At 44.8% G+C, this 21,575-nt stretch overlaps 34 non-coding genes across 34 annotated transcripts; 13 read left to right on the top strand and 21 right to left on the bottom strand.

The window, feature by feature from the left end:
- Positions 1-807: 807 nt before the first annotated feature.
- TRNAG-CCC (transfer RNA glycine (anticodon CCC)) lies at positions 808-878 on the bottom strand. Its single transcript has one exon. It is a non-coding gene; the product is annotated as a tRNA-Gly (tRNA).
- Positions 879-1,028: 150 nt separating this feature from the next.
- Positions 1,029-1,110, top strand: TRNAS-GCU (transfer RNA serine (anticodon GCU)). Its single transcript has one exon. It is a non-coding gene; the product is annotated as a tRNA-Ser (tRNA).
- A 2,404-nt stretch (positions 1,111-3,514) lies between these two features.
- On the bottom strand, positions 3,515-3,585 carry TRNAG-CCC (transfer RNA glycine (anticodon CCC)). Its single transcript has one exon. It is a non-coding gene; the product is annotated as a tRNA-Gly (tRNA).
- A 150-nt stretch (positions 3,586-3,735) lies between these two features.
- Positions 3,736-3,817, top strand: TRNAS-GCU (transfer RNA serine (anticodon GCU)). Its single transcript has one exon. It is a non-coding gene; the product is annotated as a tRNA-Ser (tRNA).
- A 1,222-nt stretch (positions 3,818-5,039) lies between these two features.
- TRNAG-CCC (transfer RNA glycine (anticodon CCC)) lies at positions 5,040-5,110 on the bottom strand. The gene has a single exon. It is a non-coding gene; the product is annotated as a tRNA-Gly (tRNA).
- Positions 5,111-5,260: 150 nt separating this feature from the next.
- TRNAS-GCU (transfer RNA serine (anticodon GCU)) lies at positions 5,261-5,342 on the top strand. Its single transcript has one exon. It is a non-coding gene; the product is annotated as a tRNA-Ser (tRNA).
- Positions 5,343-6,565: 1,223 nt separating this feature from the next.
- TRNAG-CCC (transfer RNA glycine (anticodon CCC)) lies at positions 6,566-6,636 on the bottom strand. The gene has a single exon. It is a non-coding gene; the product is annotated as a tRNA-Gly (tRNA).
- A 150-nt stretch (positions 6,637-6,786) lies between these two features.
- TRNAS-GCU (transfer RNA serine (anticodon GCU)) lies at positions 6,787-6,868 on the top strand. Its single transcript has one exon. It is a non-coding gene; the product is annotated as a tRNA-Ser (tRNA).
- Positions 6,869-7,878: 1,010 nt separating this feature from the next.
- Positions 7,879-7,951, bottom strand: TRNAI-AAU (transfer RNA isoleucine (anticodon AAU)). The gene has a single exon. It is a non-coding gene; the product is annotated as a tRNA-Ile (tRNA).
- Positions 7,952-8,091: 140 nt separating this feature from the next.
- TRNAG-CCC (transfer RNA glycine (anticodon CCC)) lies at positions 8,092-8,162 on the bottom strand. The gene has a single exon. It is a non-coding gene; the product is annotated as a tRNA-Gly (tRNA).
- A 150-nt stretch (positions 8,163-8,312) lies between these two features.
- TRNAS-GCU (transfer RNA serine (anticodon GCU)) lies at positions 8,313-8,394 on the top strand. The gene has a single exon. It is a non-coding gene; the product is annotated as a tRNA-Ser (tRNA).
- A 739-nt stretch (positions 8,395-9,133) lies between these two features.
- Positions 9,134-9,205, bottom strand: TRNAW-CCA (transfer RNA tryptophan (anticodon CCA)). Its single transcript has one exon. It is a non-coding gene; the product is annotated as a tRNA-Trp (tRNA).
- A 412-nt stretch (positions 9,206-9,617) lies between these two features.
- TRNAG-CCC (transfer RNA glycine (anticodon CCC)) lies at positions 9,618-9,688 on the bottom strand. Its single transcript has one exon. It is a non-coding gene; the product is annotated as a tRNA-Gly (tRNA).
- A 150-nt stretch (positions 9,689-9,838) lies between these two features.
- On the top strand, positions 9,839-9,920 carry TRNAS-GCU (transfer RNA serine (anticodon GCU)). Its single transcript has one exon. It is a non-coding gene; the product is annotated as a tRNA-Ser (tRNA).
- A 1,223-nt stretch (positions 9,921-11,143) lies between these two features.
- On the bottom strand, positions 11,144-11,214 carry TRNAG-CCC (transfer RNA glycine (anticodon CCC)). The gene has a single exon. It is a non-coding gene; the product is annotated as a tRNA-Gly (tRNA).
- A 150-nt stretch (positions 11,215-11,364) lies between these two features.
- TRNAS-GCU (transfer RNA serine (anticodon GCU)) lies at positions 11,365-11,446 on the top strand. The gene has a single exon. It is a non-coding gene; the product is annotated as a tRNA-Ser (tRNA).
- A 1,010-nt stretch (positions 11,447-12,456) lies between these two features.
- Positions 12,457-12,529, bottom strand: TRNAI-AAU (transfer RNA isoleucine (anticodon AAU)). The gene has a single exon. It is a non-coding gene; the product is annotated as a tRNA-Ile (tRNA).
- A 140-nt stretch (positions 12,530-12,669) lies between these two features.
- On the bottom strand, positions 12,670-12,740 carry TRNAG-CCC (transfer RNA glycine (anticodon CCC)). The gene has a single exon. It is a non-coding gene; the product is annotated as a tRNA-Gly (tRNA).
- A 150-nt stretch (positions 12,741-12,890) lies between these two features.
- On the top strand, positions 12,891-12,972 carry TRNAS-GCU (transfer RNA serine (anticodon GCU)). The gene has a single exon. It is a non-coding gene; the product is annotated as a tRNA-Ser (tRNA).
- Positions 12,973-13,711: 739 nt separating this feature from the next.
- TRNAW-CCA (transfer RNA tryptophan (anticodon CCA)) lies at positions 13,712-13,783 on the bottom strand. The gene has a single exon. It is a non-coding gene; the product is annotated as a tRNA-Trp (tRNA).
- Positions 13,784-14,195: 412 nt separating this feature from the next.
- TRNAG-CCC (transfer RNA glycine (anticodon CCC)) lies at positions 14,196-14,266 on the bottom strand. The gene has a single exon. It is a non-coding gene; the product is annotated as a tRNA-Gly (tRNA).
- Positions 14,267-14,416: 150 nt separating this feature from the next.
- Positions 14,417-14,498, top strand: TRNAS-GCU (transfer RNA serine (anticodon GCU)). Its single transcript has one exon. It is a non-coding gene; the product is annotated as a tRNA-Ser (tRNA).
- A 739-nt stretch (positions 14,499-15,237) lies between these two features.
- On the bottom strand, positions 15,238-15,309 carry TRNAW-CCA (transfer RNA tryptophan (anticodon CCA)). Its single transcript has one exon. It is a non-coding gene; the product is annotated as a tRNA-Trp (tRNA).
- Positions 15,310-15,721: 412 nt separating this feature from the next.
- Positions 15,722-15,792, bottom strand: TRNAG-CCC (transfer RNA glycine (anticodon CCC)). Its single transcript has one exon. It is a non-coding gene; the product is annotated as a tRNA-Gly (tRNA).
- A 150-nt stretch (positions 15,793-15,942) lies between these two features.
- Positions 15,943-16,024, top strand: TRNAS-GCU (transfer RNA serine (anticodon GCU)). Its single transcript has one exon. It is a non-coding gene; the product is annotated as a tRNA-Ser (tRNA).
- A 739-nt stretch (positions 16,025-16,763) lies between these two features.
- On the bottom strand, positions 16,764-16,835 carry TRNAW-CCA (transfer RNA tryptophan (anticodon CCA)). The gene has a single exon. It is a non-coding gene; the product is annotated as a tRNA-Trp (tRNA).
- Positions 16,836-17,247: 412 nt separating this feature from the next.
- TRNAG-CCC (transfer RNA glycine (anticodon CCC)) lies at positions 17,248-17,318 on the bottom strand. The gene has a single exon. It is a non-coding gene; the product is annotated as a tRNA-Gly (tRNA).
- Positions 17,319-17,468: 150 nt separating this feature from the next.
- TRNAS-GCU (transfer RNA serine (anticodon GCU)) lies at positions 17,469-17,550 on the top strand. The gene has a single exon. It is a non-coding gene; the product is annotated as a tRNA-Ser (tRNA).
- Positions 17,551-18,289: 739 nt separating this feature from the next.
- On the bottom strand, positions 18,290-18,361 carry TRNAW-CCA (transfer RNA tryptophan (anticodon CCA)). Its single transcript has one exon. It is a non-coding gene; the product is annotated as a tRNA-Trp (tRNA).
- A 412-nt stretch (positions 18,362-18,773) lies between these two features.
- TRNAG-CCC (transfer RNA glycine (anticodon CCC)) lies at positions 18,774-18,844 on the bottom strand. Its single transcript has one exon. It is a non-coding gene; the product is annotated as a tRNA-Gly (tRNA).
- Positions 18,845-18,994: 150 nt separating this feature from the next.
- TRNAS-GCU (transfer RNA serine (anticodon GCU)) lies at positions 18,995-19,076 on the top strand. The gene has a single exon. It is a non-coding gene; the product is annotated as a tRNA-Ser (tRNA).
- Positions 19,077-20,429: 1,353 nt separating this feature from the next.
- On the bottom strand, positions 20,430-20,501 carry TRNAW-CCA (transfer RNA tryptophan (anticodon CCA)). The gene has a single exon. It is a non-coding gene; the product is annotated as a tRNA-Trp (tRNA).
- Positions 20,502-20,913: 412 nt separating this feature from the next.
- Positions 20,914-20,984, bottom strand: TRNAG-CCC (transfer RNA glycine (anticodon CCC)). Its single transcript has one exon. It is a non-coding gene; the product is annotated as a tRNA-Gly (tRNA).
- Positions 20,985-21,134: 150 nt separating this feature from the next.
- TRNAS-GCU (transfer RNA serine (anticodon GCU)) lies at positions 21,135-21,216 on the top strand. The gene has a single exon. It is a non-coding gene; the product is annotated as a tRNA-Ser (tRNA).
- The last annotated feature ends 359 nt before the right edge of the window (positions 21,217-21,575 follow it).

The raw sequence follows: 21,575 nt of genomic DNA, 5'->3' as shown, positions 1-21,575 counted from the left end.
CTGCTTTTTATAATGGGAGACAAGAGGACATCTTTGAAGGGGCGATAGGAGCACACCAATGGAAAAAGAGAGGTTAAAAGATTGCTAAGGGGATAGGGTCAAAAGGGTAGGTGGTGATCAGACAAGAGGACATTAGCAGCTGAGAGGGGTGGCCCAACATCACTCCCCTATGCTCAGATGTTATTCCTGCTCCAGTATCACCACTTTATACAATAAGATGCTTATCTTTGTCTTTTTTCTTCATTGAAAGCATTACTGTTTCACGAGATGACCCCTTCAATACTAAGGTAATGTCTCTAGTTTTCATACAAAAAAAACGCAAATGACCCCGACGTGATTTGAACACGCAACCTTCTGATCTGAAGTCAGAGGCGCTACCGTTGCGCCACGAGGTCAGACGCTCTTGAGGTTTTAAAATGTCTTTAAATACAAGGCCCACCTTTCTAGTCTTGCAATAGTATAGTTCGCATAGGCTCACAGTTCTTCCACTGAACCACCAATGCATTTGCGACACCGAGCTTGAAAACACGACAAGCGGTTGATGGGGAATCAATAAGTGAGTTGATTATACGTGTAGCTGTTAAAAAAAATGCGTGCCCTGTGTGAGGATCGTACTCACGACATTCAGATTATGAGACTGATACGCTACCTACTGCGCTAACAAGGCAAATTCTTCCAGGGTTCTGTTGTTTAAGCTCTTCATACGTAATGCATTGCAACATAGCAAAGAAGAATTTCCTTCAGAATGGGTAAAACGCACCTCGCTTTTCCGGAGACCTGACTTACCAATGCTCTGAAAAAGAAGCTTGCACTGGCCAGGAATCGAACCCGGGTCTCCCGCGTGGGAGGCGAGAATTCTACCACTGAACCACCAATGCAGCTGTAACACAAGACTTGGAAATCCATAGGGATTCCAGTGGTCGGACAGAAAATGATGGAAGCGGTGGTTGGGAGATCAATTAGTTAGTCCTAGATGTAATGTAAGTTCACATGGACAAAGAGTGAGCCAACAGCAGTGCATTCATCTTGACGAGGTGGCCGAGTGGTTAAGGCGATGGACTGCTAATCTATTGTGCTCTGCACGCGTGGGTTCGAATCCCATCCTCGTCGCTTGCTTTTCTGCTCTTTATGACTTCTGTTGCTAAAGTTCTTGTCACATTCCAGATAATGCATTTCTGGGGAACCTCCCTGGATGGGCTACATGAAGGTCTCTCTGTGTTAATAGGCAGTGGTTGGGGTGGGGGCAAACATCACTCCCCTGCCTGATGAAAATGTAAACTAACCCGGGGAAGCGTTATTAAAGATTATTCTTGACAGCTTCCCAGTCCAGAGAGGGAAGGGAGGACAGCAGTTACATCGGGATGTCTTTGGAGCAGAGCCCGCTTTATGTAGTGTTTGGGTATGTCGATTGCCTGACAGTTGTAGTTTTGTCATCAACCTTACTGTGAGAAGCACTGAGTGAATTGGTGATACATGAAAAAAGACCACAACAAAGGTATATAGATATATACTATAATATAATATATATGCTTTTTATAATGGGAGACAAGAGGACATCTTTGAAGGGGCGATAGGAGCACACCAATGGAAAAAGAGAGGTTAAAAGATTGCTAAGGGGATAGGGTCAAAAGGGTAGGTGGTGATCAGACAAGAGGACATTAGCAGCTGAGAGGGGTGGCCCAACATCACTCCCCTATGCTCAGATGTTATTCCTGCTCCAGTATCACCACTTTACTTGTCACATTCCAGATAATGCATTTCTGGGGAACCTCCCTGGATGGGCTACATGAAGGTCTCTCTGTGTTAATAGGCAGGGGTTGGGGTTGGGGCAAACATCACTCCCCTGCCTGATGAAAATGTAAACTAACCCGGGGAAGCGTTATTAAAGAGTATTCTTGACAGCTTCCCAGTCCAGAGAGGGAAGGGAGGACAGCAGTTACATCGGGATGTCTTTGGAGCAGAGCCCGCTTTATGTAGTGTTTGGGTATGTCGATTGCCTGACAGTTGTAGTTTTGTCATCACCCTTACTGTGAGAAGCACTGAGTGAATTGGTGATACATGAAAAAAGACCACAACAAAGGTATATAGATATATACTATAATATAATATATATGCTTTTTATAATGGGAGACAAGAGGACATCTTTGAAGGGGCGATAGGAGCACACCAATGGAAAAAGAGAGGTTAAAAGATTGCTAAGGGGATAGGGTCAAAAGGGTAGGTGGTGATCAGACAAGAGGACATTAGCAGCTGAGAGGGGTGGCCCAACATCACTCCCCTATGCTCAGATGTTATTCCTGCTCCAGTATCACCACTTTACTTGTCACATTCCAGATAATGCATTTCTGGGGAACCTCCCTGGATGGGCTACATGAAGGTCTCTCTGTGTTAATAGGCAGGGGTTGGGGTTGGGGTTGGGGCAAACATCACTCCCCTGCCTGATGAAAATGTAAACTAACCCGGGGAAGCGTTATTAAAGAGTATTCTTGACAGCTTCCCAGTCCAGAGAGGGGAGGGAAGGGAGGACAGCAGTTACATCGGGATGTCTTTTGAGCAGAGCCCGCTTTATCTAGTGTTTGGGTTTGTCGATTGTCTGACAGTTGTAGTTTTGTCATCACCCTTACTGTGAGAAGCACTGAGTGAATTGGTGATACATGAAAAAAGACCACAACAACGGTATATAGATATATACTATAATATAATATATCTGCTTTTTATAATGGGAGACAAGAGGACATCTTTGAAGGGGCGATAGGAGCACACCAATGGAAAAAGAGAGGTTAAAAGATTGCTAAGGGGATAGGGTCAAAAGGGTAGGTGGTGATCAGACAAGAGGACATTAGCAGCTGAGAGGGGTGGCCCAACATCACTCCCCTATGCTCAGATGTTATTCCTGCTCCAGTATCACCACTTTATACAATAAGATGCTTATCTTTGTCTTTTTTCTTCATTGAAAGCATTACTGTTTCACGAGATGACCCCTTCAATACTAAGGTAATGTCTCTAGTTTTCATACAAAAAAAACGCAAATGACCCCGACGTGATTTGAACACGCAACCTTCTGATCTGAAGTCAGAGGCGCTACCGTTGCGCCACGAGGTCAGACGCTCTTGAGGTTTTAAAATGTCTTTAAATACAAGGCCCACCTTTCTAGTCTTGCAATAGTATAGTTCGCATAGGCTCACAGTTCTTCCACTGAACCACCAATGCATTTGCGACACCGAGCTTGAAAACACGACAAGCGGTTGATGGGGAATCAATAAGTGAGTTGATTATACGTGTAGCTGTTAAAAAAAATGCGTGCCCTGTGTGAGGATCGTACTCACGACATTCAGATTATGAGACTGATACGCTACCTACTGCGCTAACAAGGCAAATTCTTCCAGGGTTCTGTTGTTTAAGCTCTTCATACGTAATGCATTGCAACATAGCAAAGAAGAATTTCCTTCAGAATGGGTAAAACGCACCTCGCTTTTCCGGAGACCTGACTTACCAATGCTCTGAAAAAGAAGCTTGCACTGGCCAGGAATCGAACCCGGGTCTCCCGCGTGGGAGGCGAGAATTCTACCACTGAACCACCAATGCAGCTGTAACACCAGACTTGGAAATCCATAGGGATTCCAGTGGTCGGACAGAAAATGATGGAAGCGGTGGTTGGGAGATCAATTAGTTAGTCCTAGATGTAATGTAAGTTCACATGGACAAAGAGTGAGCCAACAGCAGTGCATTCATCTTGACGAGGTGGCCGAGTGGTTAAGGCGATGGACTGCTAATCTATTGTGCTCTGCACGCGTGGGTTCGAATCCCATCCTCGTCGCTTGCTTTTCTGCTCTTTATGACTTCTGTTGCTAAAGTTCTTGTCACATTCCAGATAATGCATTTCTGGGGAACCTCCCTGGATGGGCTACATGAAGGTCTCTCTGTGTTAATAGGTTGGGGTTGGGGCAAACATCACTCCCCTGCCTGATGAAAATGTAAACTAACCCGGGGAAGCGTTATTAAAGAGTATTCTTGACAGCTTCCCAGTCCAGAGAGGGGAGGGAAGGGAGGACAGCAGTTACATCGGGATGTCTTTTGAGCAGAGCCCGCTTTATCTAGTGTTTGGGTTTGTCGATTGTCTGACAGTTGTAGTTTTGTCATCACCCTTACTGTGAGAAGCACTGAGTGAATTGGTGATACATGAAAAAAGACCACAACAACGGTATATAGATATATACTATAATATAATATATCTGCTTTTTATAATGGGAGACAAGAGGACATCTTTGAAGGGGCGATAGGAGCACACCAATGGAAAAAGAGAGGTTAAAAGATTGCTAAGGGGATAGGGTCAAAAGGGTAGGTGGTGATCAGACAAGAGGACATTAGCAGCTGAGAGGGGTGGCCCAACATCACTCCCCTATGCTCAGATGTTATTCCTGCTCCAGTATCACCACTTTATACAATAAGATGCTTATCTTTGTCTTTTTTCTTCATTGAAAGCATTACTGTTTCACGAGATGACCCCTTCAATACTAAGGTAATGTCTCTAGTTTTCATACAAAAAAAACGCAAATGACCCCGACGTGATTTGAACACGCAACCTTCTGATCTGAAGTCAGAGGCGCTACCGTTGCGCCACGAGGTCAGACGCTCTTGAGGTTTTAAAATGTCTTTAAATACAAGGCCCACCTTTCTAGTCTTGCAATAGTATAGTTCGCATAGGCTCACAGTTCTTCCACTGAACCACCAATGCATTTGCGACACCGAGCTTGAAAACACGACAAGCGGTTGATGGGGAATCAATAAGTGAGTTGATTATACGTGTAGCTGTTAAAAAAAATGCGTGCCCTGTGTGAGGATCGTACTCACGACATTCAGATTATGAGACTGATACGCTACCTACTGCGCTAACAAGGCAAATTCTTCCAGGGTTCTGTTGTTTAAGCTCTTCATACGTAATGCATTGCAACATAGCAAAGAAGAATTTCCTTCAGAATGGGTAAAACGCACCTCGCTTTTCCGGAGACCTGACTTACCAATGCTCTGAAAAAGAAGCTTGCACTGGCCAGGAATCGAACCCGGGTCTCCCGCGTGGGAGGCGAGAATTCTACCACTGAACCACCAATGCAGCTGTAACACAAGACTTGGAAATCCATAGGGATTCCAGTGGTCCGACAGAAAATGATGGAAGCGGTGGTTGGGAGATCAATTAGTTAGTCCTAGATGTAATGTAAGTTCACATGGACAAAGAGTGAGCCAACAGCAGTGCATTCATCTTGACGAGGTGGCCGAGTGGTTAAGGCGATGGACTGCTAATCCATTGTGCTCTGCACGCGTGGGTTCGAATCCCATCCTCGTCACTTGCTTTTCTGCTCTTTATGGCTTCTGTTGCTAAAGTTCTTGTCACATTCCAGATAATGCATTTCTGGGGAACCTCCCTGGATGGGCTACATGAAGGTCTCTCTGTGTTAATAGGCAGTGGTTGGGGTGGGGGCAAACATCACTCCCCTGCCTGATGAAAATGTAAACTAACCCGGGGAAGCGTTATTAAAGAGTATTCTTGACAGCTTCCCAGTCCAGAGAGGGAAGGGAGGACAGCAGTTACATCGGGATGTCTTTGGAGCAGAGCCCGCTTTATGTAGTGTTTGGGTATGTCGATTGCCTGACAGTTGTAGTTTTGTCATCACCCTTACTGTGAGAAGCACTGAGTGAATTGGTGATACATGAAAAAAGACCACAACAAAGGTATATAGATATATACTATAATATAATATATATGCTTTTTATAATGGGAGACAAGAGGACATCTTTGAAGGGGCGATAGGAGCACACCAATGGAAAAATAGAGGTTAAAAGATTGCTAAGGGGATAGGGTCAAAAGGGTAGGTGGTGATCAGACAAGAGGACATTAGCAGCTGAGAGGGGTGGCCCAACATCACTCCCCTATGCTCAGATGTTATTCCTGCTCCAGTATCACCACTTTATACAATAAGATGCTTATCTTTGTCTTTTTTCTTCATTGAAAGCATTACTGTTTCACGAGATGACCCCTTCAATACTAAGGTAATGTCTCTAGTTTTCATACAAAAAAAACGCAAATGACCCCGACGTGATTTGAACACGCAACCTTCTGATCTGAAGTCAGAGGCGCTACCGTTGCGCCACGAGGTCAGACGCTCTTGAGGTTTTAAAATGTCTTTAAATACAAGGCCCACCTTTCTAGTCTTGCAATAGTATAGTTCGCATAGGCTCACAGTTCTTCCACTGAACCACCAATGCATTTGCGACACCGAGCTTGAAAACACGACAAGCGGTTGATGGGGAATCAATAAGTGAGTTGATTATACGTGTAGCTGTTAAAAAAAATGCGTGCCCTGTGTGAGGATCGTACTCACGACATTCAGATTATGAGACTGATACGCTACCTACTGCGCTAACAAGGCAAATTCTTCCAGGGTTCTGTTGTTTAAGCTCTTCATACGTAATGCATTGCAACATAGCAAAGAAGAATTTCCTTCAGAATGGGTAAAACGCACCTCGCTTTTCCGGAGACCTGACTTACCAATGCTCTGAAAAAGAAGCTTGCACTGGCCAGGAATCGAACCCGGGTCTCCCGCGTGGGAGGCGAGAATTCTACCACTGAACCACCAATGCAGCTGTAACACAAGACTTGGAAATCCATAGGGATTCCAGTGGTCCGACAGAAAATGATGGAAGCGGTGGTTGGGAGATCAATTAGTTAGTCCTAGATGTAATGTAAGTTCACATGGACAAAGAGTGAGCCAACAGCAGTGCATTCATCTTGACGAGGTGGCCGAGTGGTTAAGGCGATGGACTGCTAATCCATTGTGCTCTGCACGCGTGGGTTCGAATCCCATCCTCGTCACTTGCTTTTCTGCTCTTTATGGCTTCTGTTGCTAAAGTTCTTGTCACATTCCAGATAATGCATTTCTGGGGAACCTCCCTGGATGGGCTACATGAAGGTCTCTCTGTGTTAATAGGCAGTGGTTGGGGTGGGGGCAAACATCACTCCCCTGCCTGATGAAAATGTAAACTAACCCGGGGAAGCGTTATTAAAGAGTATTCTTGACAGCTTCCCAGTCCAGAGAGGGAAGGGAGGACAGCAGTTACATCGGGATGTCTTTGGAGCAGAGCCCGCTTTATGTAGTGTTTGGGTATGTCGATTGCCTGACAGTTGTAGTTTTGTCATCACCCTTAATGTGAGAAGCACTGAGTGAATTGGTGATACATGAAAAAAGACCACAACAAAGGTATATAGATATATACTATAATATAATATATATGCTTTTTATAATGGGAGACAAGAGGACATCTTTGAAGGGGCGATAGGAGCACACCAATGGAAAAATAGAGGTTAAAAGATTGCTAAGGGGATAGGGTCAAAAGGGTAGGTGGTGATCAGACAAGAGGACATTAGCAGCTGAGAGGGGTGGCCCAACATCACTCCCCTATGCTCAGATGTTATTCCTGCTCCAGTATCACCACTTTATACAATAAGATGCTTATCTTTGTCTTTTTTCTTCATTGAAAGCATTACTGTTTCACGAGATGACCCCTTCAATACTAAGGTAATGTCTCTAGTTTTCATACAAAAAAAACGCAAATGACCCCGACGTGATTTGAACACGCAACCTTCTGATCTGAAGTCAGAGGCGCTACCGTTGCACCACGAGGTCAGACGCTCTTGAGGTTTTAAAATGTCTTTAAATAAAAGGCCCACCTTTCTAGTCTTGCAATAGTATAGTTCGCATAGGCTCACAGTTCTTCCACTGAACCACCAATGCATTTGCGACACCGAGCTTGAAAACACGACAAGCGGTTGATGGGGAATCAATAAGTGAGTTGATTATACGTGTAGCTGTTAAAAAAAATGCGTGCCCTGTGTGAGGATCGTACTCACGACATTCAGATTATTAGACTGATACGCTACCTACTGCGCTAACAAGGCAAATTCTTCCAGGGTTCTGTTGTTTAAGCTCTTCATACGTAATGCATTGCAACATAGCAAAGAAGAATTTCCTTCAGAATGGGTAAAACGCACCTCGCTTTTCCGGAGACCTGACTTACCAATGCTCTGAAAAAGAAGCTTGCACTGGCCAGGAATCGAACCCGGGTCTCCAGCGTGGGAGGCGAGAATTCTACCACTGAACCACCAATGCAGCTGTAACACAAGACTTGGAAATCCATAGGGATTCCAGTGGTCCGACAGAAAATGATGGAAGCGGTGGTTGGGAGATCAATTAGTTAGTCCTAGATGTAATGTAAGTTCACATGGACAAAGAGTGAGCCAACAGCAGTGCATTCATCTTGACGAGGTGGCCGAGTGGTTAAGGCGATGGACTGCTAATCCATTGTGCTCTGCACGCGTGGGTTCGAATCCCATCCTCGTCACTTGCTTTTCTGCTCTTTATGGCTTCTGTTGCTAAAGTTCTTGTCACATTCCAGATAATGCATTTCTGGGGAACCTCCCTGGATGGGCTACATGAAGGTCTCTCTGTGTTAATAGGCAGTGGTTGGGGTGGGGGCAAACATCACTCCCCTGCCTGATGAAAATGTAAACTAACCCGGGGAAGCGTTATTAAAGAGTATTCTTGACAGCTTCCCAGTCCAGAGAGGGAAGGGAGGACAGCAGTTACATCGGGATGTCTTTGGAGCAGAGCCCGCTTTATGTAGTGTTTGGGTATGTCGATTGCCTGACAGTTGTAGTTTTGTCATCACCCTTACTGTGAGAAGCACTGAGTGAATTGGTGATACATGAAAAAAGACCACAACAAAGGTATATAGATATATACTATAATATAATATATATGCTTTTTATAATGGGAGACAAGAGGACATCTTTGAAGGGGCGATAGGAGCACACCAATGGAAAAAGAGAGGTTAAAAGATTGCTAAGGGGATAGGGTCAAAAGGGTAGGTGGTGATCAGACAATAGGACATTAGCAGCTGAGAGGGGTGGCCCAACATCACTCCCCTATGCTCAGATGTTATTCCTGCTCCAGTATCACCACTTTATACAATAAGATGCTTATCTTTGTCTTTTTTCTTCATTGAAAGCATTACTGTTTCACGAGATGACCCCTTCAATACTAAGGTAATGTCACTAGTTTTCATACAAAAAAACCGCAAATGACCCCGACGGGATTTGAACACGCAACCTTCTGATTTGGAGTCAGACGCGCTACCGTTGCGCCACGAGGTCAGACACTCTTGAGTTTTTAAAATGTCTTTAAATACAAGGCCCACCTTTCTAGTCTTGCAATAGTATAGTTCGCATAGGCTCACAGTTCTTCCACTGAACCACCAATGCATTTGCGACACCGAGCTTGAAAACACGACAAGCGGTTGATGGGGAATCAATAAGTGAGTTGATTATACGTGTAGCTGTTAAAAAAAATGCGTGCCCTGTGTGAGGATCGTACTCACGACATTCAGATTATGAGACTGATACGCTACCTACTGCGCTAACAAGGCAAATTCTTCAAGGGCTCTGTTGTTTAAGCTCTTCATACGTAATGCATTGCAACATAGCAAAGAAGAATTTCCTTCAGAATGGGTAAAACGCAACTCGCTTTTCCGGAGACCTGACTTACCAATGCTCTGAAAAAGAAGCTTGCACTGGCCAGGAATCGAACCCGGGTCTCCCGCGTGGGAGGCGAGAATTCTACCACTGAACCACCAATGCAGCTGTAACACAAGACTTGGAAATCCATAGGGATTCCAGTGGTCCGACAGAAAATGATGGAAGCGGTGGTTGGGAGATCAATTAGTTAGTCCTAGATGTAATGTAAGTTCACATGGACAAAGAGTGAGCCAACAGCAGTGCATTCATCTTGACGAGGTGGCCGAGTGGTTAAGGCGATGGACTGCTAATCCATTGTGCTCTGCACGCGTGGGTTCGAATCCCATCCTCGTCACTTGCTTTTCTGCTCTTTATGGCTTCTGTTGCTAAAGTTCTTGTCACATTCCAGATAATGCATTTCTGGGGAACCTCCCTGGATGGGCTACATGAAGGTCTCTCTGTGTTAATAGGCAGTGGTTGGGGTGGGGGCAAACATCACTCCCCTGCCTGATGAAAATGTAAACTAACCCGGGGAAGCGTTATTAAAGAGTATTCTTGACAGCTTCCCAGTCCAGAGAGGGAAGGGAGGACAGCAGTTACATCGGGATGTCTTTGGAGCAGAGCCCGCTTTATGTAGTGTTTGGGTATGTCGATTGCCTGACAGTTGTAGTTTTGTCATCACCCTTAATGTGAGAAGCACTGAGTGAATTGGTGATACATGAAAAAAGACCACAACAAAGGTATATAGATATATACTATAATATAATATATATGCTTTTTATAATGGGAGACAAGAGGACATCTTTGAAGGGGCGATAGGAGCACACCAATGGAAAAATAGAGGTTAAAAGATTGCTAAGGGGATAGGGTCAAAAGGGTAGGTGGTGATCAGACAAGAGGACATTAGCAGCTGAGAGGGGTGGCCCAACATCACTCCCCTATGCTCAGATGTTATTCCTGCTCCAGTATCACCACTTTATACAATAAGATGCTTATCTTTGTCTTTTTTCTTCATTGAAAGCATTACTGTTTCACGAGATGACCCCTTCAATACTAAGGTAATGTCTCTAGTTTTCATACAAAAAAAACGCAAATGACCCCGACGTGATTTGAACACGCAACCTTCTGATCTGAAGTCAGAGGCGCTACCGTTGCGCCACGAGGTCAGACGCTCTTGAGGTTTTAAAATGTCTTTAAATACAAGGCCCACCTTTCTAGTCTTGCAATAGTATAGTTCGCATAGGCTCACAGTTCTTCCACTGAACCACCAATGCATTTGCGACACCGAGCTTGAAAACACGACAAGCGGTTGATGGGGAATCAATAAGTGAGTTGATTATACGTGTAGCTGTTAAAAAAAATGCGTGCCCTGTGTGAGGATCGTACTCACGACATTCAGATTATGAGACTGATACGCTACCTACTGCGCTAACAAGGCAAATTCTTCCAGGGTTCTGTTGTTTAAGCTCTTCATACGTAATGCATTGCAACATAGCAAAGAAGAATTTCCTTCAGAATGGGTAAAACGCACCTCGCTTTTCCGGAGACCTGACTTACCAATGCTCTGAAAAAGAAGCTTGCACTGGCCAGGAATCGAACCCGGGTCTCCCGCGTGGGAGGCGAGAATTCTACCACTGAACCACCAATGCAGCTGTAACACAAGACTTGGAAATCCATAGGGATTCCAGTGGTCCGACAGAAAATGATGGAAGCGGTGGTTGGGAGATCAATTAGTTAGTCCTAGATGTAATGTAAGTTCACATGGACAAAGAGTGAGCCAACAGCAGTGCATTCATCTTGACGAGGTGGCCGAGTGGTTAAGGCGATGGACTGCTAATCCATTGTGCTCTGCACGCGTGGGTTCGAATCCCATCCTCGTCACTTGCTTTTCTGCTCTTTATGGCTTCTGTTGCTAAAGTTCTTGTCACATTCCAGATAATGCATTTCTGGGGAACCTCCCTGGATGGGCTACATGAAGGTCTCTCTGTGTTAATAGGCAGTGGTTGGGGTGGGGGCAAACATCACTCCCCTGCCTGATGAAAATGTAAACTAACCCGGGGAAGCGTTATTAAAGAGTATTCTTGACAGCTTCCCAGTCCAGAGAGGGAAGGGAGGACAGCAGTTACATCGGGATGTCTTTGGAGCAGAGCCCGCTTTATGTAGTGTTTGGGTATGTCGATTGCCTGACAGTTGTAGTTTTGTCATCACCCTTAATGTGAGAAGCACTGAGTGAATTGGTGATACATGAAAAAAGACCACAACAAAGGTATATAGATATATACTATAATATAATATATATGCTTTTTATAATGGGAGACAAGAGGACATCTTTGAAGGGGCGATAGGAGCACACCAATGGAAAAATAGAGGTTAAAAGATTGCTAAGGGGATAGGGTCAAAAGGGTAGGTGGTGATCAGACAAGAGGACATTAGCAGCTGAGAGGGGTGGCCCAACATCACTCCCCTATGCTCAGATGTTATTCCTGCTCCAGTATCACCACTTTATACAATAAGATGCTTATCTTTGTCTTTTTTCTTCATTGAAAGCATTACTGTTTCACGAGATGACCCCTTCAATACTAAGGTAATGTCTCTAGTTTTCATACAAAAAAAACGCAAATGACCCCGACGTGATTTGAACACGCAACCTTCTGATCTGAAGTCAGAGGCGCTACCGTTGCACCACGAGGTCAGACGCTCTTGAGGTTTTAAAATGTCTTTAAATAAAAGGCCCACCTTTCTAGTCTTGCAATAGTATAGTTCGCATAGGCTCACAGTTCTTCCACTGAACCACCAATGCATTTGCGACACCGAGCTTGAAAACACGACAAGCGGTTGATGGGGAATCAATAAGTGAGTTGATTATACGTGTAGCTGTTAAAAAAAATGCGTGCCCTGTGTGAGGATCGTACTCACGACATTCAGATTATTAGACTGATACGCTACCTACTGCGCTAACAAGGCAAATTCTTCCAGGGTTCTGTTGTTTAAGCTCTTCATACGTAATGCATTGCAACATAGCAAAGAAGAATTTCCTTCAGAATGGGTAAAACGCACCTCGCTTTTCCGGAGACCTGACTTACCAATGCTCTGAAAAAGAAGCTTGCACTGGCCAGGAATCGAACCCGGGTCTCCAGCGTGGGAGGCGAGAATTCTACCACTGAACCACCAATGCAGCTGTAACACAAGACTTGGAAATCCATAGGGATTCCAGTGGTCCGACAGAAAATGATGGAAGCGGTGGTTGGGAGATCAATTAGTTAGTCCTAGATGTAATGTAAGTTCACATGGACAAAGAGTGAGCCAACAGCAGTGCATTCATCTTGACGAGGTGGCCGAGTGGTTAAGGCGATGGACTGCTAATCCATTGTGCTCTGCACGCGTGGGTTCGAATCCCATCCTCGTCACTTGCTTTTCTGCTCTTTATGGCTTCTGTTGCTAAAGTTCTTGTCACATTCCAGATAATGCATTTCTGGGGAACCTCCCTGGATGGGCTACATGAAGGTCTCTCTGTGTTAATAGGCAGTGGTTGGGGTGGGGGCAAACATCACTCCCCTGCCTGATGAAAATGTAAACTAACCCGGGGAAGCGTTATTAAAGAGTATTCTTGACAGCTTCCCAGTCCAGAGAGGGAAGGGAGGACAGCAGTTACATCGGGATGTCTTTGGAGCAGAGCCCGCTTTATGTAGTGTTTGGGTATGTCGATTGCCTGACAGTTGTAGTTTTGTCATCACCCTTACTGTGAGAAGCACTGAGTGAATTGGTGATACATGAAAAAAGACCACAACAAAGGTATATAGATATATACTATAATATAATATATATGCTTTTTATAATGGGAGACAAGAGGACATCTTTGAAGGGGCGATAGGAGCACACCAATGGAAAAAGAGAGGTTAAAAGATTGCTAAGGGGATAGGGTCAAAAGGGTAGGTGGTGATCAGACAATAGGACATTAGCAGCTGAGAGGGGTGGCCCAACATCACTCCCCTATGCTCAGATGTTATTCCTGCTCCAGTATCACCACTTTATACAATAAGATGCTTATCTTTGTCTTTTTTCTTCATTGAAAGCATTACTGTTTCACGAGATGACCCCTTCAATACTAAGGTAATGTCACTAGTTTTCATACAAAAAAACCGCAAATGACCCCGACGGGATTTGAACACGCAACCTTCTGATTTGGAGTCAGACGCGCTACCGTTGCGCCACGAGGTCAGACACTCTTGAGTTTTTAAAATGTCTTTAAATACAAGGCCCACCTTTCTAGTCTTGCAATAGTATAGTTCGCATAGGCTCACAGTTCTTCCACTGAACCACCAATGCATTTGCGACACCGAGCTTGAAAACACGACAAGCGGTTGATGGGGAATCAATAAGTGAGTTGATTATACGTGTAGCTGTTAAAAAAAATGCGTGCCCTGTGTGAGGATCGTACTCACGACATTCAGATTATGAGACTGATACGCTACCTACTGCGCTAACAAGGCAAATTCTTCAAGGGCTCTGTTGTTTAAGCTCTTCATACGTAATGCATTGCAACATAGCAAAGAAGAATTTCCTTCAGAATGGGTAAAACGCAACTCGCTTTTCCGGAGACCTGACTTACCAATGCTCTGAAAAAGAAGCTTGCACTGGCCAGGAATCGAACCCGGGTCTCCCGCGTGGGAGGCGAGAATTCTACCACTGAACCACCAATGCAGCTGTAACACAAGACTTGGAAATCCATAGGGATTCCAGTGGTCCGACAGAAAATGATGGAAGCGGTGGTTGGGAGATCAATTAGTTAGTCCTAGATGTAATGTAAGTTCACATGGACAAAGAGTGAGCCAACAGCAGTGCATTCATCTTGACGAGGTGGCCGAGTGGTTAAGGCGATGGACTGCTAATCCATTGTGCTCTGCACGCGTGGGTTCGGATCCCATCCTCGTCGCTTGCTTTTCTGCTCTTTATGGCTTCTGTTGCTAAAGTTCTTGTCACATTCCAGATAATGCATTTCTAGGGAACCTCCCTGGATGGGCTACATGAAGGTCTCTCTGTGTTAATAGGCAGTGGTTGGGGTGGGGGCAAACATCACTCCCCTGCCTGATGAAAATGTAAACTAACCCGGGGAAGCGTTATTAAAGAGTATTCTTGACAGCTTCCCAGTCCAGAGAGGGAAGGGAGGACAGCAGTTACATCGGGATGTCTTTGGAGCAGAGCCCGCTTTATGTAGTGTTTGGGTATGTCGATTGCCTGACAGTTGTAGTTTTGTCATCACCCTTACTGTGAGAAGCACTGAGTGAATTGGTGATACATGAAAAAAGACCACAACAAAGGTATATAGATATATACTATAATATAATATATATGCTTTTTATAATGGGAGACAAGAGGACATCTTTGAAGGGGCGATAGGAGCACACCAATGGAAAAAGAGAGGTTAAAAGATTGCTAAGGGGATAGGGTCAAAAGGGTAGGTGGTGATCAGACAATAGGACATTAGCAGCTGAGAGGGGTGGCCCAACATCACTCCCCTATGCTCAGATGTTATTCCTGCTCCAGTATCACCACTTTATACAATAAGATGCTTATCTTTGTCTTTTTTCTTCATTGAAAGCATTACTGTTTCACGAGATGACCCCTTCAATACTAAGGTAATGTCACTAGTTTTCATACAAAAAAACCGCAAATGACCCCGACGGGATTTGAACACGCAACCTTCTGATTTGGAGTCAGACGCGCTACCGTTGCGCCACGAGGTCAGACACTCTTGAGTTTTTAAAATGTCTTTAAATACAAGGCCCACCTTTCTAGTCTTGCAATAGTATAGTTCGCATAGGCTCACAGTTCTTCCACTGAACCACCAATGCATTTGCGACACCGAGCTTGAAAACACGACAAGCGGTTGATGGGGAATCAATAAGTGAGTTGATTATACGTGTAGCTGTTAAAAAAAATGCGTGCCCTGTGTGAGGATCGTACTCACGACATTCAGATTATGAGACTGATACGCTACCTACTGCGCTAACAAGGCAAATTCTTCAAGGGCTCTGTTGTTTAAGCTCTTCATACGTAATGCATTGCAACATAGCAAAGAAGAATTTCCTTCAGAATGGGTAAAACGCAACTCGCTTTTCCGGAGACCTGACTTACCAATGCTCTGAAAAAGAAGCTTGCACTGGCCAGGAATCGAACCCGGGTCTCCCGCGTGGGAGGCGAGAATTCTACCACTGAACCACCAATGCAGCTGTAACACAAGACTTGGAAATCCATAGGGATTCCAGTGGTCCGACAGAAAATGATGGAAGCGGTGGTTGGGAGATCAATTAGTTAGTCCTAGATGTAATGTAAGTTCACATGGACAAAGAGTGAGCCAACAGCAGTGCATTCATCTTGACGAGGTGGCCGAGTGGTTAAGGCGATGGACTGCTAATCCATTGTGCTCTGCACGCGTGGGTTCGGATCCCATCCTCGTCGCTTGCTTTTCTGCTCTTTATGGCTTCTGTTGCTAAAGTTCTTGTCACATTCCAGATAATGCATTTCTAGGGAACCTCCCTGGATGGGCTACATGAAGGTCTCTCTGTGTTAATAGGCAGTGGTTGGGGTGGGGGCAAACATCACTCCCCTGCCTGATGAAAATGTAAACTAACCCGGGGAAGCGTTATTAAAGAGTATTCTTGACAGCTTCCCAGTCCAGAGAGGGAAGGGAGGACAGCAGTTACATCGGGATGTCTTTGGAGCAGAGCCCGCTTTATGTAGTGTTTGGGTATGTCGATTGCCTGACAGTTGTAGTTTTGTCATCACCCTTACTGTGAGAAGCACTGAGTGAATTGGTGATACATGAAAAAAGACCACAACAAAGGTATATAGATATATACTATAATATAATATATATGCTTTTTATAATGGGAGACAAGAGGACATCTTTGAAGGGGCGATAGGAGCACACCAATGGAAAAAGAGAGGTTAAAAGATTGCTAAGGGGATAGGGTCAAAAGGGTAGGTGGTGATCAGACAATAGGACATTAGCAGCTGAGAGGGGTGGCCCAACATCACTCCCCTATGCTCAGATGTTATTCCTGCTCCAGTATCACCACTTTATACAATAAGATGCTTATCTTTGTCTTTTTTCTTCATTGAAAGCATTACTGTTTCACGAGATGACCCCTTCAATACTAAGGTAATGTCACTAGTTTTCATACAAAAAAACCGCAAATGACCCCGACGGGATTTGAACACGCAACCTTCTGATTTGGAGTCAGACGCGCTACCGTTGCGCCACGAGGTCAGACACTCTTGAGTTTTTAAAATGTCTTTAAATACAAGGCCCACCTTTCTAGTCTTGCAATAGTATAGTTCGCATAGGCTCACAGTTCTTCCACTGAACCACCAATGCATTTGCGACACCGAGCTTGAAAACACGACAAGCGGTTGATGGGGAATCAATAAGTGAGTTGATTATACGTGTAGCTGTTAAAAAAAATGCGTGCCCTGTGTGAGGATCGTACTCACGACATTCAGATTATGAGACTGATACGCTACCTACTGCGCTAACAAGGCAAATTCTTCAAGGGCTCTGTTGTTTAAGCTCTTCATACGTAATGCATTGCAACATAGCAAAGAAGAATTTCCTTCAGAATGGGTAAAACGCAACTCGCTTTTCCGGAGACCTGACTTACCAATGCTCTGAAAAAGAAGCTTGCACTGGCCAGGAATCGAACCCGGGTCTCCCGCGTGGGAGGCGAGAATTCTACCACTGAACCACCAATGCAGCTGTAACACAAGACTTGGAAATCCATAGGGATTCCAGTGGTCCGACAGAAAATGATGGAAGCGGTGGTTGGGAGATCAATTAGTTAGTCCTAGATGTAATGTAAGTTCACATGGACAAAGAGTGAGCCAACAGCAGTGCATTCATCTTGACGAGGTGGCCGAGTGGTTAAGGCGATGGACTGCTAATCCATTGTGCTCTGCACGCGTGGGTTCGGATCCCATCCTCGTCGCTTGCTTTTCTGCTCTTTATGGCTTCTGTTGCTAAAGTTCTTGTCACATTCCAGATAATGCATTTCTAGGGAACCTCCCTGGATGGGCTACATGAAGGTCTCTCTGTGTTAATAGGCAGTGGTTGGGGTGGGGGCAAACATCACTCCCCTGCCTGATGAAAATGTAAACTAACCCGGGGAAGCGTTATTAAAGAGTATTCTTGACAGCTTCCCAGTCCAGAGAGGGAAGGGAGGACAGCAGTTACATCGGGATGTCTTTGGAGCAGAGCCCGCTTTATGTAGTGTTTGGGTATGTCGATTGCCTGACAGTTGTAGTTTTGTCATCACCCTTACTGTGAGAAGCACTGAGTGAATTGGTGATACATGAAAAAAGACCACAACAAAGGTATATAGATATATACTATAATATAATATATATGCTTTTTATAATGGGAGACAAGAGGACATCTTTGAAGGGGCGATAGGAGCACACCAATGGAAAAAGAGAGGTTAAAAGATTGCTAAGGGGATAGGGTCAAAAGGGTAGGTGGTGATCAGACAATAGGACATTAGCAGCTGAGAGGGGTGGCCCAACATCACTCCCCTATGCTCAGATGTTATTCCTGCTCCAGTATCACCACTTTATACAATAAGATGCTTATCTTTGTCTTTTTTCTTCATTGAAAGCATTACTGTTTCACGAGATGACCCCTTCAATACTAAGGTAATGTCACTAGTTTTCATACAAAAAAACCGCAAATGACCCCGACGGGATTTGAACACGCAACCTTCTGATTTGGAGTCAGACGCGCTACCGTTGCGCCACGAGGTCAGACACTCTTGAGTTTTTAAAATGTCTTTAAATACAAGGCCCACCTTTCTAGTCTTGCAATAGTATAGTTCGCATAGGCTCACAGTTCTTCCACTGAACCACCAATGCATTTGCGACACCGAGCTTGAAAACACGACAAGCGGTTGATGGGGAATCAATAAGTGAGTTGATTATACGTGTAGCTGTTAAAAAAAATGCGTGCCCTGTGTGAGGATCGTACTCACGACATTCAGATTATGAGACTGATACGCTACCTACTGCGCTAACAAGGCAAATTCTTCAAGGGCTCTGTTGTTTAAGCTCTTCATACGTAATGCATTGCAACATAGCAAAGAAGAATTTCCTTCAGAATGGGTAAAACGCAACTCGCTTTTCCGGAGACCTGACTTACCAATGCTCTGAAAAAGAAGCTTGCACTGGCCAGGAATCGAACCCGGGTCTCCCGCGTGGGAGGCGAGAATTCTACCACTGAACCACCAATGCAGCTGTAACACAAGACTTGGAAATCCATAGGGATTCCAGTGGTCCGACAGAAAATGATGGAAGCGGTGGTTGGGAGATCAATTAGTTAGTCCTAGATGTAATGTAAGTTCACATGGACAAAGAGTGAGCCAACAGCAGTGCATTCATCTTGACGAGGTGGCCGAGTGGTTAAGGCGATGGACTGCTAATCCATTGTGCTCTGCACGCGTGGGTTCGGATCCCATCCTCGTCGCTTGCTTTTCTGCTCTTTATGGCTTCTGTTGCTAAAGTTCTTGTCACATTCCAGATAATGCATTTCTAGGGAACCTCCCTGGATGGGCTACATGAAGGTCTCTCTGTGTTAATAGGCAGTGGTTGGGGTGGGGGCAAACATCACTCCCCTGCCTGATGAAAATGTAAACTAACCCGGGGAAGCGTTATTAAAGAGTATTCTTGACAGCTTCCCAGTCCAGAGAGGGAAGGGAGGACAGCAGTTACATCGGGATGTCTTTGGAGCAGAGCCCGCTTTATGTAGTGTTTGGGTATGTCGATTGCCTGACAGTTGTAGTTTTGTCATCACCCTTACTGTGAGAAGCACTGAGTGAATTGGTGATACATGAAAAAAGACCACAACAAAGGTATATAGATATATACTATAATATAATATATATGCTTTTTATAATGGGAGACAAGAGGACATCTTTGAAGGGGCGATAGGAGCACACCAATGGAAAAAGAGAGGTTAAAAGATTGCTAAGGGGATAGGGTCAAAAGGGTAGGTGGTGATCAGACAAGAGGACATTAGCAGCTGAGAGGGGTGGCCCAACATCACTCCCCTATGCTCAGATGTTATTCCTGCTCCAGTATCACCACTTTACTTGTCACATTCCAGATAATGCATTTCTGGGGAACCTCCCTGGATGGGCTACATGAAGGTCTCTCTGTGTTAATAGGCAGGGGTTGGGGTTGGGGTTGGGGTTGGGGTTGGGGTTGGGGCAAACATCACTCCCCTGCCTGATGAAAATGTAAACTAACCCGGGGAAGCGTTATTAAAGAGTATTCTTGACAGCTTCCCAGTCCAGAGAGGGGAGGGAAGGGAGGACAGCAGTTACATCGGGATGTCTTTTGAGCAGAGCCCGCTTTATCTAGTGTTTGGGTTTGTCGATTGTCTGACAGTTGTAGTTTTGTCATCACCCTTACTGTGAGAAGCACTGAGTGAATTGGTGATACATGAAAAAAGACCACAACAACGGTATATAGATATATACTATAATATAATATATATGCTTTTTATAATGGGAGACAAGAGGACATCTTTGAAGGGGCGATAGGAGCACACCAATGGAAAAAGAGAGGTTAAAAGATTGCTAAGGGGATAGGGTCAAAAGGGTAGGTGGTGATCAGACAAGAGGACATTAGCAGCTGAGAGGGGTGGCCCAACATCACTCCCCTATGCTCAGATGTTATTCCTGCTCCAGTATCACCACTTTATACAATAAGATGCTTATCTTTGTCTTTTTTCTTCATTGAAAGCATTACTGTTTCACGCGATGACCCCTTCAATACTAAGGTAATGTCTCTAGTTTTCATACAAAAAAAACGCAAATGACCCCGACGTGATTTGAACACGCAACCTTCTGACCTGGAGTCAGACGCGCTACCGTTGCGCCACAAGGTCAAACGCTCTTGAGGTTTTAAAATGTCTTTAAATACAAGGCCCACCTTTCTAGTCTTGCAATAGTATAGTTCGCATAGGCTCACAGTTCTTCCACTGAACCACCAATGCATTTGCGACACCGAGCTTGAAAACACGACAAGCGGTTGATGGGGAATCAATAAGTGAGTTGATTATACGTGTAGCTGTTAAAAAAAATGCATGCCCTGTGTGAGGATCGTACTCACGACATTCAGATTATGAGACTGATACGCTACCTACTGCGCTAACAAGGCAAATTCTTCCAGGCTTCTGTTGTTTAAGCTCTTCATACGTAATGCATTGCAACATAGCAAAGAAGAATTTCCTTCAGAATGGGTAAAACGCACCTCGCTTTTCCGGAGACCTGACTTACCAATGCTCTGAAAAAGAAGCTTGCACTGGCCAGGAATCGAACCCGGGTCTCCAGCGTGGGAGGCGAGAATTCTACCACTGAACCACCAATGCAGCTGTAACACAAGACTTGGAAATCCATAGGGATTCCAGTGGTCCGACAGAAAATGATGGAAGCGGTGGTTGGGAGATCAATTAGTTAGTCCTAGATGTAATGTAAGTTCACATGGACAAAGAGTGAGCCAACAGCAGTGCATTCATCTTGACGAGGTGGCCGAGTGGTTAAGGCGATGGACTGCTAATCCATTGTGCTCTGCACGCGTGGGTTCGAATCCCATCCTCGTCGCTTGCTTTTCTGCTCTTTATGGCTTCTGTTGCTAAAGTTCTTGTCACATTCCAGATAATGCATTTCTGGGGAACCTCCCTGGATGGGCTACATGAAGGTCTCTCTGTGTTAATAGGCAGTGGTTGGGGTGGGGGCAAACATCACTCCCCTGCCTGATGAAAATGTAAACTAACCCGGGGAAGCGTTATTAAAGAGTATTCTTGACAGCTTCCCAGTCCAGAGAGGGAAGGGAGGACAGCAGTTACATCGGGATGTCTTTGGAGCAGAGCCCGCTTTATGTAGTGTTTGGGTATGTCGATTGCCTGACAGTTGTAGTTTTGTCATCACCCTTACTGTGAGAAGCACTGAGTGAATTGGTG

Source organism: Sceloporus occidentalis, unplaced genomic scaffold, assembly GCF_023333645.1.
Source record: "Sceloporus occidentalis isolate IW3139 unplaced genomic scaffold, rSceOcc1.0.p SCAF_440, whole genome shotgun sequence".
Classification (NCBI taxonomy): Eukaryota; Metazoa; Chordata; class Lepidosauria; order Squamata; family Phrynosomatidae; genus Sceloporus; species Sceloporus occidentalis.
Note: the sequence above shows the minus strand (reverse complement) of the source record. Positions and strands in the feature narration are given on the sequence as shown.